Raw genomic sequence first — 12709 nt, forward strand, 5'->3', positions numbered from 1 at the left:
AATATGAAAATTAAATTAAATTACCATAATATAAATTCTCAACATAATGTAACAATAGTCATGTTTCCATCAATTTTTTATGCATAAATTTAAAATCTGCATTAAAACATCAGGATGGAAACCCTGCAAATACATAGGTGGAGGTGGAAAAGCTATAAGGTATGGCTAAAACCTAAATGTGACTAAGGTAAATGGAATGGTGACAGAAATCAGCTGATTTAAATGTGAATGCACTCTCTTAAACATCTGGCTGAATCAGACCTCTATCTGTCTTACTGACCCTCACTCTTGCCATGTTCTGTTGGTATAACATGACATAAACATGTTTTAATAAATGCTGCAACACAGAGAAAGTCACCACATTAGCAGCGCGACAAAAGAAACACTTGTTTTCACTATAGCGGGACAAAAGTAACAAGTGTTACTTTCGTCCCGACAGGAACTCCTGACGTTTAAACCCGATTTACTTTTATAATGAAAAACTCTAACAAGGCAAACTTCAGGATGTGTTACAGCACTTAATAACATGTAGATTGATCATTACTGTTTGACATGAAACGAAAAACACATCTTGTAATTAGAAAAAAAAGTACCGCTTCAGTAATTTACTTATCGAACTCGAAAACTGCTTACTGGACCTAACTGCGGGAAACGATGACGAAATCACGTGATATTTGGCAGCTCCGTCAAGGGTTGCGTACTGAACGTGCTGTCATAGCTTGAAATGCTAATATAGTCAGGGCTCTGAGAAAATCGCTTTGTTACTTTCGTCCCGCGTTACTTTCGCCCCGGTTCTCCCCTAATGTATATGCGATTTATGAATTATGACCATGAGTTATGATTAGTAATATTTCCCAAATTCCCTATATTCTTGAGCTAATTCGCATTGACCCAGAGTCGTTTACGTTACAACGCTGAGGGCCAGAGTAAACCATCACTGCTTTAAATAACGCAGAACATAAGCTGACCTGACTGTCCATTAAACAACTTCATTTGAATGGTTTGTGTTTTTTGTTTTACTTTCAGACCAGCACTGGAGAACGCCTGACAATGGGATGTTGAGACTTCTTCCTCTGGTTGAGAAAAAGCTACACCACATCAGTGATCACATCTTCTGTTCTTCAACTGAACAAACTGTTTAGACGAGGAAGAAGAACACGAACCTGATAGGGACGTACAGGGAAGAGCAAGAAACCAGTTTAGCTGTGATAATGAATCATTATTTTCCAACACAATATCAAATCTGTTTTCTGTAGGTGACTGAATATGATTCTCTGGCACTCGTTTTGTGGCTTCAGCAGCTGTGAATGGATTCATATGATGTTGACGTATTTTTGAAGACACATTTTTATTTATCTTGAATCTCATTTTTCTTTATGCTACTTTATGCTTTGTCCTCCAATAAAGTGTTGTTTAATAAAGTATGGTGACTATTGTGTATTGAAAGTGGTGTTTGGTACAGTAAATATAAATTTTTATTTGAGAAATTTTAATTTCTTATTTCTTTAGTTTAATTAGTTTAAAATAACTACATATAATTAATAACTTCTAAATAACTACATATAATTAAAAATAATAATAATTAAATAACTGGCCTGTTGGAGTATGCTTTTACTTCTACAAAAAGGGCAGATTAGGTACCTAGTCTTATTTTTTATTGCATAAATGAATCAGATGATTTAGATTAATTCACAAATAACACACACGTAAATGCGGTGGACAAAAAATAAATAGGGGTGCACTATCTAAGCTTTCACATTGCCTTTTAAGTCTAGTAATTTACATAATCATAGCAGATGCTTTTGTCCAAAGCAGCTTTAAAGGAGAACTTGGTAACTTTTTTAACTTAATAAAACTGTCTAGAATTCATTTGGATGGTTAAACAACCTGTTCTGGTGATATTGGTGACTTTCCCCGCTGGAAAACCAACCTTGCAACTTGGGGACTACCGTCCCGGCAAGATAGAAATTGGAAGTCTCGTGAGAAGCGAGAACGAGAACGAGCGCGAAACACGAATTGCTTTACGGCAATTCGACATAAACACACACGCATGTATGATGTATTACCAGATGACCCACCTCGGTAGACATAGCTCCACACGATACAGTTGGCTTGCTCCGATCAAAACAAATGCACATGAGCAGCGGTAGAGAGGGGGAGGAGGCCGCCGCAAGTGAGTTTTTTACGACCGTGTTGTGAAATATACGCCCCCCCACAGCTGTAGGGGGAGCTCGTGGGGAAAACATGCGACAACAAAAGGAAAAATCAGCGAAGAAGAGACTAGAGTTCGCTAGAGTTGCCGAGTTCACCTTTAAAAGTGAGGAAAACAACGAAACCGTTATAAAGATAAAATAATAGGCTACATAGATACGTTTCAACCGTTTTTAGAAACACACACACAGTGTGAGCAATGTTCTTATTAGGTGTTTACGCGTTTGTCACAGAAACGATAAATATTTAATCATAATCACGACAAATATTAGAGAAAAATACAATATGATGTATGCCAGCATCTTGCGCATCAAAACAAACTTGTCCTTCCTCCATCACGGTTGAACTCGCACTAGATCCAGCAAGGGTGAGCTAGAACTCTAGCTCCTCCCATTTGACTCTGCATCGAGCATTGGTCAATGACGTCACCCGCCTATTACGTCTCGTCTTTCCATTGGACTGGTTATACACGTGCTTCACGACGCAATCACGGAGGGCGTTCCCACCGCGTCTCGACGCAGCTCGAGTTCCCTTGAAAGGGAAGCTGATGTTTCGCCATGTAATCAGACAGTCGATTCCTAAGTTCCGATACAAAATATTAGTAAGTATTTCAAAGGAAACTTTTATAAAACCGTAGACAGGAATGTGTGTACTAGCTACTTGATGGAAAAGATGGAGGAGTTTGTGAATCGGTTGGATATCTAGACTAAATTTGGATCAAGGGGACTTTTTATGTCTTGAGGCCCTTTACAGGTGACGTCCACATTAATACTTTTTTTCTGAAAGGACGTGTTTGACATTTTTCATCCTGTAGTAAAGGAACGGGGTTTCTTTTGTGTATCGTGCTGTAAGTTAGGCTATGTGATGATTTTTCAAATTACTTTTTTGAGTGAACGCATCGATGTCATTATCTATTTACCTCCAACTCTCATGATCAGATCATTGATAAAGATGTTTAATTAAGTTTAATTACTTTAGTTTTGTGTTTGTTCGTCATTTACATCCAGTGTCAGTGGAGATCAGACTGTTTCAACTGTTCAGCTTCATCATGGATGACAGACAAACATCCAGAGATGAAGATTTTTCTCCAGTTTGCAGGTACTTTAAATGAATACATTAAATAACCCTTTATAGGCCCATAATAAAAGAGATGTCTGTTTTAAATGAATTTCTTGAAAACAATGTCTAAACCCTCCTCAAGTGCTTTTCATCCAAACAGTATGAAGATCTTACATATGATGATTATCATCAAAAACTAATTAAATCTGTTCTGTTATAGTTCAGTTCAGCAGGAGAGATCAGAACCAGCGCCCAGCTGTGTGTCTTTGAGGAGTGACGGGTCTATGGGTCTTCCAATACATTTTAAGAATGACAATACACAGACTGATCTCAGGTAGGCTACAACATTTCTTAAAGACATGATTAACATTTTAATATTATGGTGTTTTGTATTTTGTATGTATGATATTCATAATAGACATTGTCTTCACCTGATGCAAGAGAGACATATCTATGAGTGTTCCAATTTCATGGCTTGGAATCAGATAAATAGCATTTTATTGAAAGAGATGCTTATAATATTTGAAACACCCAGCTTTTGTGGTCATTTTAAATGGACTGCAGTCCTTTTTGTTTGTACCTGGGCGTTGTGGAATTGCAGGTAATGTGCAGCAGTGCTGCTGTGGCCTTACATGTATATTCAGAGCTCAAAAAAATACCCTATTCTATATTCTGACCTCAAACCCATTATAACCTCCTCCAAAATGACTCCTCCAAAAATGACCAACAGATGGTATCAATGTAATACAATTAAAGGGGTCATATGACGGTTCTAAAAAGAACATTATTTTGTGTATTTGGTGTAATGCAATGTGTTTATGCGGTTTTAGGTTAAAAAACAAACAAACTCATTATTCTACACATACTGTACATTATTGTTGCTTCTCTATGCCCCGCCTTTCTGAAATGCGTTGATTTTTACAAAGCTCATCGTTCTGAAAAGCGCGGCGTGCTCTGATTGGCCAGCTAGCCAGTACATTGTGATTGGCCCAATAACCTTAAAGGGGTGGTATAATGCTCTTTTCACAAGATGTAAAATAAATCTTTGATGTCCCCAGTGTGTGTATGTGAAGTTTTAGCTCAAAATACCCCACAGATATTTTATCCTTTTACCTCACACAGACATGCACTGAAAATGTCAATGTTTATGTTCAAACCAGAGTCAGACAATAATGGAGAGACTCAAGAAGTGACAACATGTAGAATGCAACAGTACATTTCTGAATGGTTAGTTGATGAATTTAGGTAGCTTGTGTTATCTTCTATTCATTGATTAGCATTTTTTAAGGACTTCAACATTACACACTAACTAAAGTTAAAAAAGTGAAATCATAATCAACCACCCCTTCAAGCGTGTGACGGAAATGTCTCGCCCCTTACCATATTTGGAACATCAGCTCCAGAAGCAATAATGGCAGTAGGCCGCTGTCGGTAGCCTAAAAGAGGCCTAGAAATAGGGTTTCGTTCCACCAAGTGGGGCACTACCTACTTTTTTTTATATTTAACATCAGAAATATATAGAGATTCCTTAGGAAAAAGTTCTCCACACACAACCTTGCAGTTTTTGAGAAAAATGATGCTAAAGGTGCCCATTTAAAAAAAAAAGGGAAACCATAGGGAATTTTGCACTTTCAAACCTGTTTATCATATAAACCCAAAAATGCCGAATTACCACTTGAAATACAAAATAAACCAGTTTGAAATGTGTGATATACCTGAAGTTGCTATCTAGGGACAGTAAACATGATAAGATTATCAAGAAAATTTCTAGTGTAGCATTAACATTCTAATTACTTCTCATTATGTTGTTCCAATTCAAAGGTAATATTTGAGGTAAAATCTGAATAACAAATAGAATTAAGCCAAAATATAATAACAGACTATAAGCTGTAAGCTATAAGCTGCCAACTCTCATGCATTCACCGTGAGACTCACGCAATTGACACTTTTCACACGCTCTCACGCCACACATCCATTTTCTCACGCACAGAAAAATCGCGAAGCAAAGAGGACACGGAGACCGACAGACAGAGCAGGTCAGCCACGCCTTCCTAAAACTCTTCTTTCAAACACGCCCCAACAAATCTAGGTCAGAGAGTGGGGGCAGAGTTTCATAAATAAATTTATACGCAAAGAAAGAAGGCGTAACTTTTGTTCTCGCTGTATTATTGTTGCCGCCAGCGCCGCCATGTCGTAGAGACACTGTGTTTTTCGCTGTGAAAGCCAAACTAAATGAGTTTGGCCTTCCAAAAGAGGACACAATTAGAAAACAATGCTTAAACTTTATTTACAACTGTTCCAGAACAGTACAACTAAAACATTCGACTGTGTGCTGCACAATTTTCGGAGGACTGTTTCCAGAACCTGCGAGAGTACAAGGCAGGCTGTGCACAAACACAAAGCTGATTCTAAAAAGTGGGGCAATTCCATATTTGCATGTACATTCTGGCGCTTCTGACTCACACACAGCCTGTAAGTATGTTTTCATATTTTAAGAATTTGCTACTGACTATTCAAAAATCTCTTTCATTAAAATATTTAAATGTCTTTAAGAAATGTTATAGCCTACCTGAGATCAGTCTGTGTATCGTCATTCTTAAAATGTATTGGAAGACCCATAGACCCGTCACTCCTCAAAGACACACAGCTGGGCTCGGGTTCTGATCTCTCCTGCTGAACTGAACTATAACAGAACAGATTTAATTAGTTTTTGATGATAATCATCATATGTAAGATCTTCATACTGTTTGGATGAAAAGCACTTGAGGAGGGTTTAGACATTGTTTTCAAGAAATTCATTTAAAACAGACATCTCTTTTATTATGGGCCTTTAAAGGGTTATTTCATTTGGAAATATGTTCAGATGATATGGTCCCATGAATTGTCTGAGTAGAAACAATGTCGTAACTTTTGTTCTCGCTGTATTATTGTTGCCGCCAGCGCCGCCATGCAAAGATGATCGCTCATCTTGGACATCTGCATTTTCCGGATCAGAATCGAGCTCGAATTGATAAGGTAGTTCTGACATGATCACCTGCCATTATTGCTTCTGGAGCTGATGTTCCAAATATGGTAAGGGGCGAGACATTTCCGTCACACGCTTGAAGGGGTGGTTGATTATGATTTCACTTTTTTAACTTTAGTTAGTGTGTAATGTTGAAGTCCTTAAAAAATGCTAATCAATGAATAGAAGATGACACATAAGCTACCTAAATTCATCAACTAACCATTCAGAAATGTACTGTTGCATTCTACATGTTGTCACTTCTTGAGTCTCTTCATTATTGTCTGACTCTTAGGCCGCTGTACGTGAGCTGTATCGTTCAGTTTCGTTCCGACAAACGGGGCACTACTTTTTCTTTTGCTCAATATGTTCAACGTAAATAAAAGGTATCCAAGCAAAAAGTTCTCCACGCATTATCCTGCAGTTAATGAGAAATTGTAATTTATTGGCGCACTATATTGACTGCGTATTGAGACATATAAAACTGTTGAGCTAGATTTTCAACCAATCAGCATAGAAAATGTAAGTAGGTCCCAGCCGAAATCAAGCCAATATCACTACGCACATGTAAACATGGAGGAGGACGTAAGCAGCGCATCTTCATCTGATAGCGGCGATCAAGCTCGATTAACACCCGTAAAGTGTATTCTTCATGTCGGAAAAGATGGTGGGAAAGGTCCGCAGCCCTTTACTGAAGTCCGATGGGGAAAAAAATCAAGCAATGTGCGTAGGAATGGCTCAAAACGTCGGACACTTCAGCTATTGCTAATAAACATGTTTCCCTCCTGGACAAACCGGTCTCTGATGTCCCAACAACTACGGGTTTCACCCGGCCTGCTATCTGCGTTTTATAGACAAAAAAAACTTTTTATTTTTATTTGCAAAAAAAACTTGCATCACAATAAGTGTATTGTGATTGTCAAAACATTTTAGTAACTAAACTGAATTTTATTAGGTTTAGTGACAACATGTTACAATGTTTATATGGTACAATTTCTGGAAAGCTACTTTTTTTTTTTTAAACAAATTTCTTGAAACAAATGTCACGATTTCAATTCAATTCTTGCGATTTGATTTAATATTGACTCATTTGGATAAATGTTAGGTACACAAGATAGGCGTTCATTTTTCTCAAGAAAAAAAAATACATAGGCTAGACAGCCCTATCAGCTGGTAGTAGGCCTATTATTTAAGGTTAAAAATAACTCAAATTAAATATAATGCGTTTTTATTATAATAACAACTTTATTTAATGATATAAGTACAAATATAATAAATATGTAATATAGTACACATATTTAGCAAAATACTCTCTATAGCTCTTTTTCTAGCCAACTAGCGTGCCTATATTATGGTCATTAAATGGCTTTCCTGAGGTAAATGTTATGTGACATAATTGTTTCCAGCTGTTTTATTGACCCCTTTGTTTGATTGATTGATCGATATTATGTATGAAGAATATAGGCTACATTTTGGTAAGCTGTACTGTTTCTTTCAACATTGTTCATTCGTGTTTATTTACTATAGCTAGTAGAGATGATCGGGTCACGTGCCGCTAGGGATCTGTCACGTCACAATTACAAGCACCAAAACGGTATTTATTGTTTGAATTTCGTAATAAAATTGACAGAATCTGAGAGCTGAGATTTTTTTTCATATCATAACTAACAGGGCCGGATTCAGCCAGCCCCACTAGGGGGTGCAGGTAGAATATCAGGGGGGGCAAGTCATTTAACGGAACATTTAAATTTGACAAATATAGTGATTTGATTTTATATTGTGATATATATCGATATGGCCAGAAATGAAAAAATATATTGTGAAATGAAAAAATCCTATATCGCCCAGCTCTAATCTATCAGCTCCTTTGATCCATTTGATTTGTCTTATCAGGTTTTATGTTGGATGCCCTTCCTGACACTACCCTCTGCATTTACCCGGGCTTGGGACCGGCACAAATAGGACACTGGCTTGTGCCCTGTTGAGGCTGCATTTATCTTTTTTTTTTTGTCTGTCTGTTTGTCTTCCTGTCTGTCTGTCTTTGTCTGTCCTTTCGTTTTTTATTTCAATCTTTTTTATTTCTTTTTTGGGGGGGTTTTGTTTTCATTTCTTTAGCTCTGTACACAGCATGGCTTATATCAGTCATTATAGCATCAGTCGTCTGCTTTTCTGTGCAAAAGTCCTAACAAATGCGTCCATATCTAGACCTGTTGTTATGGCCTTCTCGTGAGCCAGAATTGAGGCTGCATTTATCTCTTTTTTTTTTTTTGTCTGTCTGTCTTCCTGTCTGTCTTGTCTGTCTGTCTGTCTGTCCTTTCGTTTTTTATTTCAATCTTTTTTATTTCTTTGGGGTTTTTTTTTTTAAATTTTTTATCCGCAACAGCCACGGATGGGCTGGGAACGACGGGGGCTGCGGGTCTTGTGCAACTAGAACTAGGTGTACTGGTACTGGACTGGGCACGGGGGTTAGAAATTGTAGCGAGTCGAGGAGCAGTATCACCCGACGAGCCGGGTGATTCGGTCTCTGCTGCAGCTAATGCCCTAGCAGCCTCGTTGCTGCTGCCAGTGCTAGCTTTAGCAACCAGAAATCGGCGCATACTCGACTCGTCACTCGGTGCAAATTACAAGAGAAAGCGATAGAGAGATATGGAGGGAATGAGAACGCTTACAGAAAGAGTAACCAAATAATTTCAGTGACTGACGGCGAAGGAAACTCAAAACAGGGGCTGAGCTCAGCTGACGACAGTGTGTCTGCGTACTCCGCTCTGCAGTGACTGACTGAGACGTGAAGCTCAGCAGGTTCACCACAAGCCGGTGAAGCGACTGGCCACGCCCTCCCTATGCATCTACCAATCAGTAGCTACTTTGAATGAGGGATAGAGAGCAGAGAGCGCTCACTCTGACCATTTTTCTTGAAATATTTTTTAAATTTGGGATCTTTACATGCCATCACGTTTGGGGGGCAGTCACGGCATTTGGGAGGGCATTGCCCCTCCTTGCCCATGCCTATATCCTGCCCTGTTCTGACCTCTGCGAGAGTGGTTAGATGAAGTGGACGGACGTCCAACACATGGGTTCTGCTTCGCCCTCGTCCCGTGAGCCTGACCTGTGGACACAGAAACAGAAAACTCAGAAGACAGAGATGGTAAATATCCAGGACGATCCTGGCTCTGTGTCTGGGTCGGGTCTGGCAGCGGCAGAGGTGGACAGTAACAAAGTACATTTATTTGAGTACTGTACTTAAGTACACTTTTTGAGGATCTGTACTTTACTTGAGTACTATTTTTTCTGGAAACATTTTACTTTAACTTCACTACATTTGAAAGACAAGTATCATACTTTTTACTCCACTAACGTTACATTTATGTCAAGGTCCTTGAGTAGAAAGTAGTTGGATTCTGACATCAATCTGACTTTCATTTTCAATGTTGGGTTTGGTCTTTTAAATGCTCATTTTGTCATTGTTTTGGAGCACACTAGCTTATAACAGTGGCTGACATATTCATCCTAAAAGCCAAAAATCTTTAAATAGGGCACTATTTGAGGGAACAGCCCGAAACTATTGTGGACGTTATTGAGAGCACTTATTCAATCTCACATTCAATCCCACTACAGGAACTGTGTTCTAGAAATAAATTATATATTGATATGAGGGTGGGTAGGTAGGCAGGCATAGATTCAGAGGCATAAGGTACTGTAAGTATTACAAACAATAATAAAACAATGCATTGACATTTACTTTAAATTTTTCATACTTAAGTAGCCTACTTTTAAAAACAAGTACTTCTGTACTTTTACTCAAGTAAAAATCAGTCTTTTCAACTTTTACTTGTAACTGAGTAATATTTGACCAAAAGTATCTGTAACTTACTTTCACTCAAGTAAGGAAATTGTGTAACTTACTTTGTCCATCTCGGGGCAGCGGATCCTGATCACGGTCATCAGAATCGGACGTCCAAACCTCCCGACCAGCCGTCTGACCGAAAGCAGCTCTCCTGGATCTGGAGTGCTCTAAGGATGGAATATTTCACATATCACATAACGTTAGTTTAATCATAATAATCAATGTCTGTGGTCAATTACAGATTTTTACTTCAGTTAAGTTACTCAAATTCAATTCAAGTTTATTTCACATGCAATGAATCAAATAAATGGGATCAAATGGGATCAGTCAGTCATTGTACAACACACCATAACAAATAAATTAAAAATTAAAGCACTCACTTCCTCTTCCACCCATCATGAAATTACGCGCCATCGCCAACCTGCAAGAAAATCAGTACAAAATACAAGACAATACAATACAATACAATAGAAATATCCTCAGAAATAGCGTTACTGTTTCATTTCATTAGCCTCCAGACTTGCTTAAAAAAAAACAAAAAAACAGAACCATTAAAGCTATTTTTGTGACAGTAACGTCATATAATATATAATATTATAATATTGAAAGTATTGATTTTAGAAATATATCTTATTACTACGTATGGTATACATAACATATTGTGCTTTTTATTTATTTAGTTAAATTACAAACATTTCAAGTAGCCTACAATGCAACAAAAAAACAAAATGAATACAAGGCACTGTAAATACAATTCAAAATGTATAAACCAAAGAATAACAACAACAACTAAAGTATAAATGTACATAATAATAATAAAATAAATAATAAATGCAGAAATTAAAGTTTATAATATCAGGGCAGTTATATGTATTTGAAAAGCTTTAAAATTTGTATTGTTTTTATAAGCTTTTTGTTTTGTGATCTCATGTTTAAAAGATATTCTAAGTATATTGTGAGATCAGTGTTATAAAAGGTAATATAGGAGGGTTTCTTTTGAGTTATTTTTGTCTTATGGATTTAAAACTTTGCCAAAATAATTAAAAGATTAATGATATAATTTTGTTTTTCAGAAAAAGAATTCACAAATCTAATGACTAGGCAATTTTAAATATTAATATTACACATATTAATTCCATTGGCTGGTCCAGCAACCAATCGCATTGCATCTCGCGTGGGCCGAGGTTCCGTATCTGCTTTACTTTTCGAAATGGATGATCCCCATGGAGAGAGAACCTGGATTTGTAAAGTTGGGACGGTTGTTTTATTCTCAACGATATGAAAAGTGTTGCCACTCCCATTTATTGCACATGTTCCCCCCGAAATGATATTGCACGACCCGTAAATATGCAGGCAAACGCGGTTGCCTACTATATCAGTCGAGCCAATAGTGCGGCAAGATACTGAAATAGGATTATTATTAACCAATCATATGTAGCTTATTTAGAACAGCTGTGATTCAGCTTTCGGATACGAGCAGCAGCAAATTGACCATCGCCAAGGACATTATTTCTGTGATTGTAAGTATTCATTTAATTAGAATATGATATCTATATAAAATGTTTGTTTTGTACGCTGTGTTGTTAAGCGTCTCGTTAGTGTCGTTTTAACCCTTGTATGGTGTTCGGGTCTGTAGGACCCGGTTTCATTTTTTATCAAGAGAAAAATTATACGATTAATAATTTTTTCAAACTCAGACTCATTGGCCTTGGCTCATTTTCTGTGAAGAATATATATCTGAACACATTTTCAATGACCACACCACACACCCACACCCACACAGGCTGTCCGGCTAGACCCGGGGCTAATAAAAAAATATAGTGTGTTATTGTGTGTGTGTGTGTGTGTGTGTGTGTGTGTGTGTGTGTGTGTGTGTGTGTGTGTGTGTGTGTGTGTTCTTGTATATGGTTTATGAGGACACAAATGTGTATAATGACATGGGTATTACAACGTAAACATGGTTTATGAGGACATATGTGTCCTTCTAAACCAAACGGCTTAAAAAACATACTAAATCTGTGATTGGTAGGTTTAGGGGTAGGGTTAGTGTAGGGGGATAGATTATACAGTTTGTACATTAGAAAAACCATTACGCCTATGGAGAGTCCTCATAAACCACATATCTGTGTGTGTGTGTGTGTGTGTGAGATTGTAAGTGTGAGTGCAAGAGTGAGTTCTGTGTTTCTTAAAGGTATACTCCACCAGACAGTTTTAGATACCATTGACTTCCATAGTAGGAAAAAAATATATACTATGGAAGTCAATGGTATCTAAAACTGTCTGGTTACTGACATTCTTCTAGATATCTTCCTTTCTGTTCAGCAATAGAAAGAAATTCATACAGGTTTGAAACAACATGAGGGTGAGTATATGATGACAGAATTTTAATTTTTCGGTGGAGTAACGTTATACCTTTAAAGGGTCAGTAAGAAGCCAATATTCTAACCGGAGAGCTAAGAGCTCAAGTTAGAACTGCATGTAATAGAAACAAAATTATAAGTATAACTATCAAACATAGTATTTTGGTTATTTAACTTTAAAATATATATTTTATTAGATATATTTAATTGTATTTTGGTTATTCAGGGTGG

General features: G+C 37.3%; 1 long non-coding RNA gene across 1 annotated transcript in view; it reads left to right on the top strand.

Moving 5' to 3' along the window:
• The first annotated feature begins 1831 nt into the window (after positions 1-1831).
• LOC309508571 overlaps positions 1832-12709 on the top strand; it is a 73844-nt gene continuing 62966 nt past the window's right edge. The window contains exon 1 of the long non-coding RNA XR_014209559.1: positions 1832-2177. This is a non-coding gene — a long non-coding RNA (uncharacterized lncRNA). The remainder of the gene's footprint in view (positions 2178-12709) is intronic.

The sequence above is a fragment of the Leuciscus leuciscus genome, assembly GCF_965113295.1.
Source record: "Leuciscus leuciscus genome assembly, chromosome: 10".
Taxonomy (NCBI): Eukaryota; Metazoa; Chordata; class Actinopteri; order Cypriniformes; family Leuciscidae; genus Leuciscus; species Leuciscus leuciscus.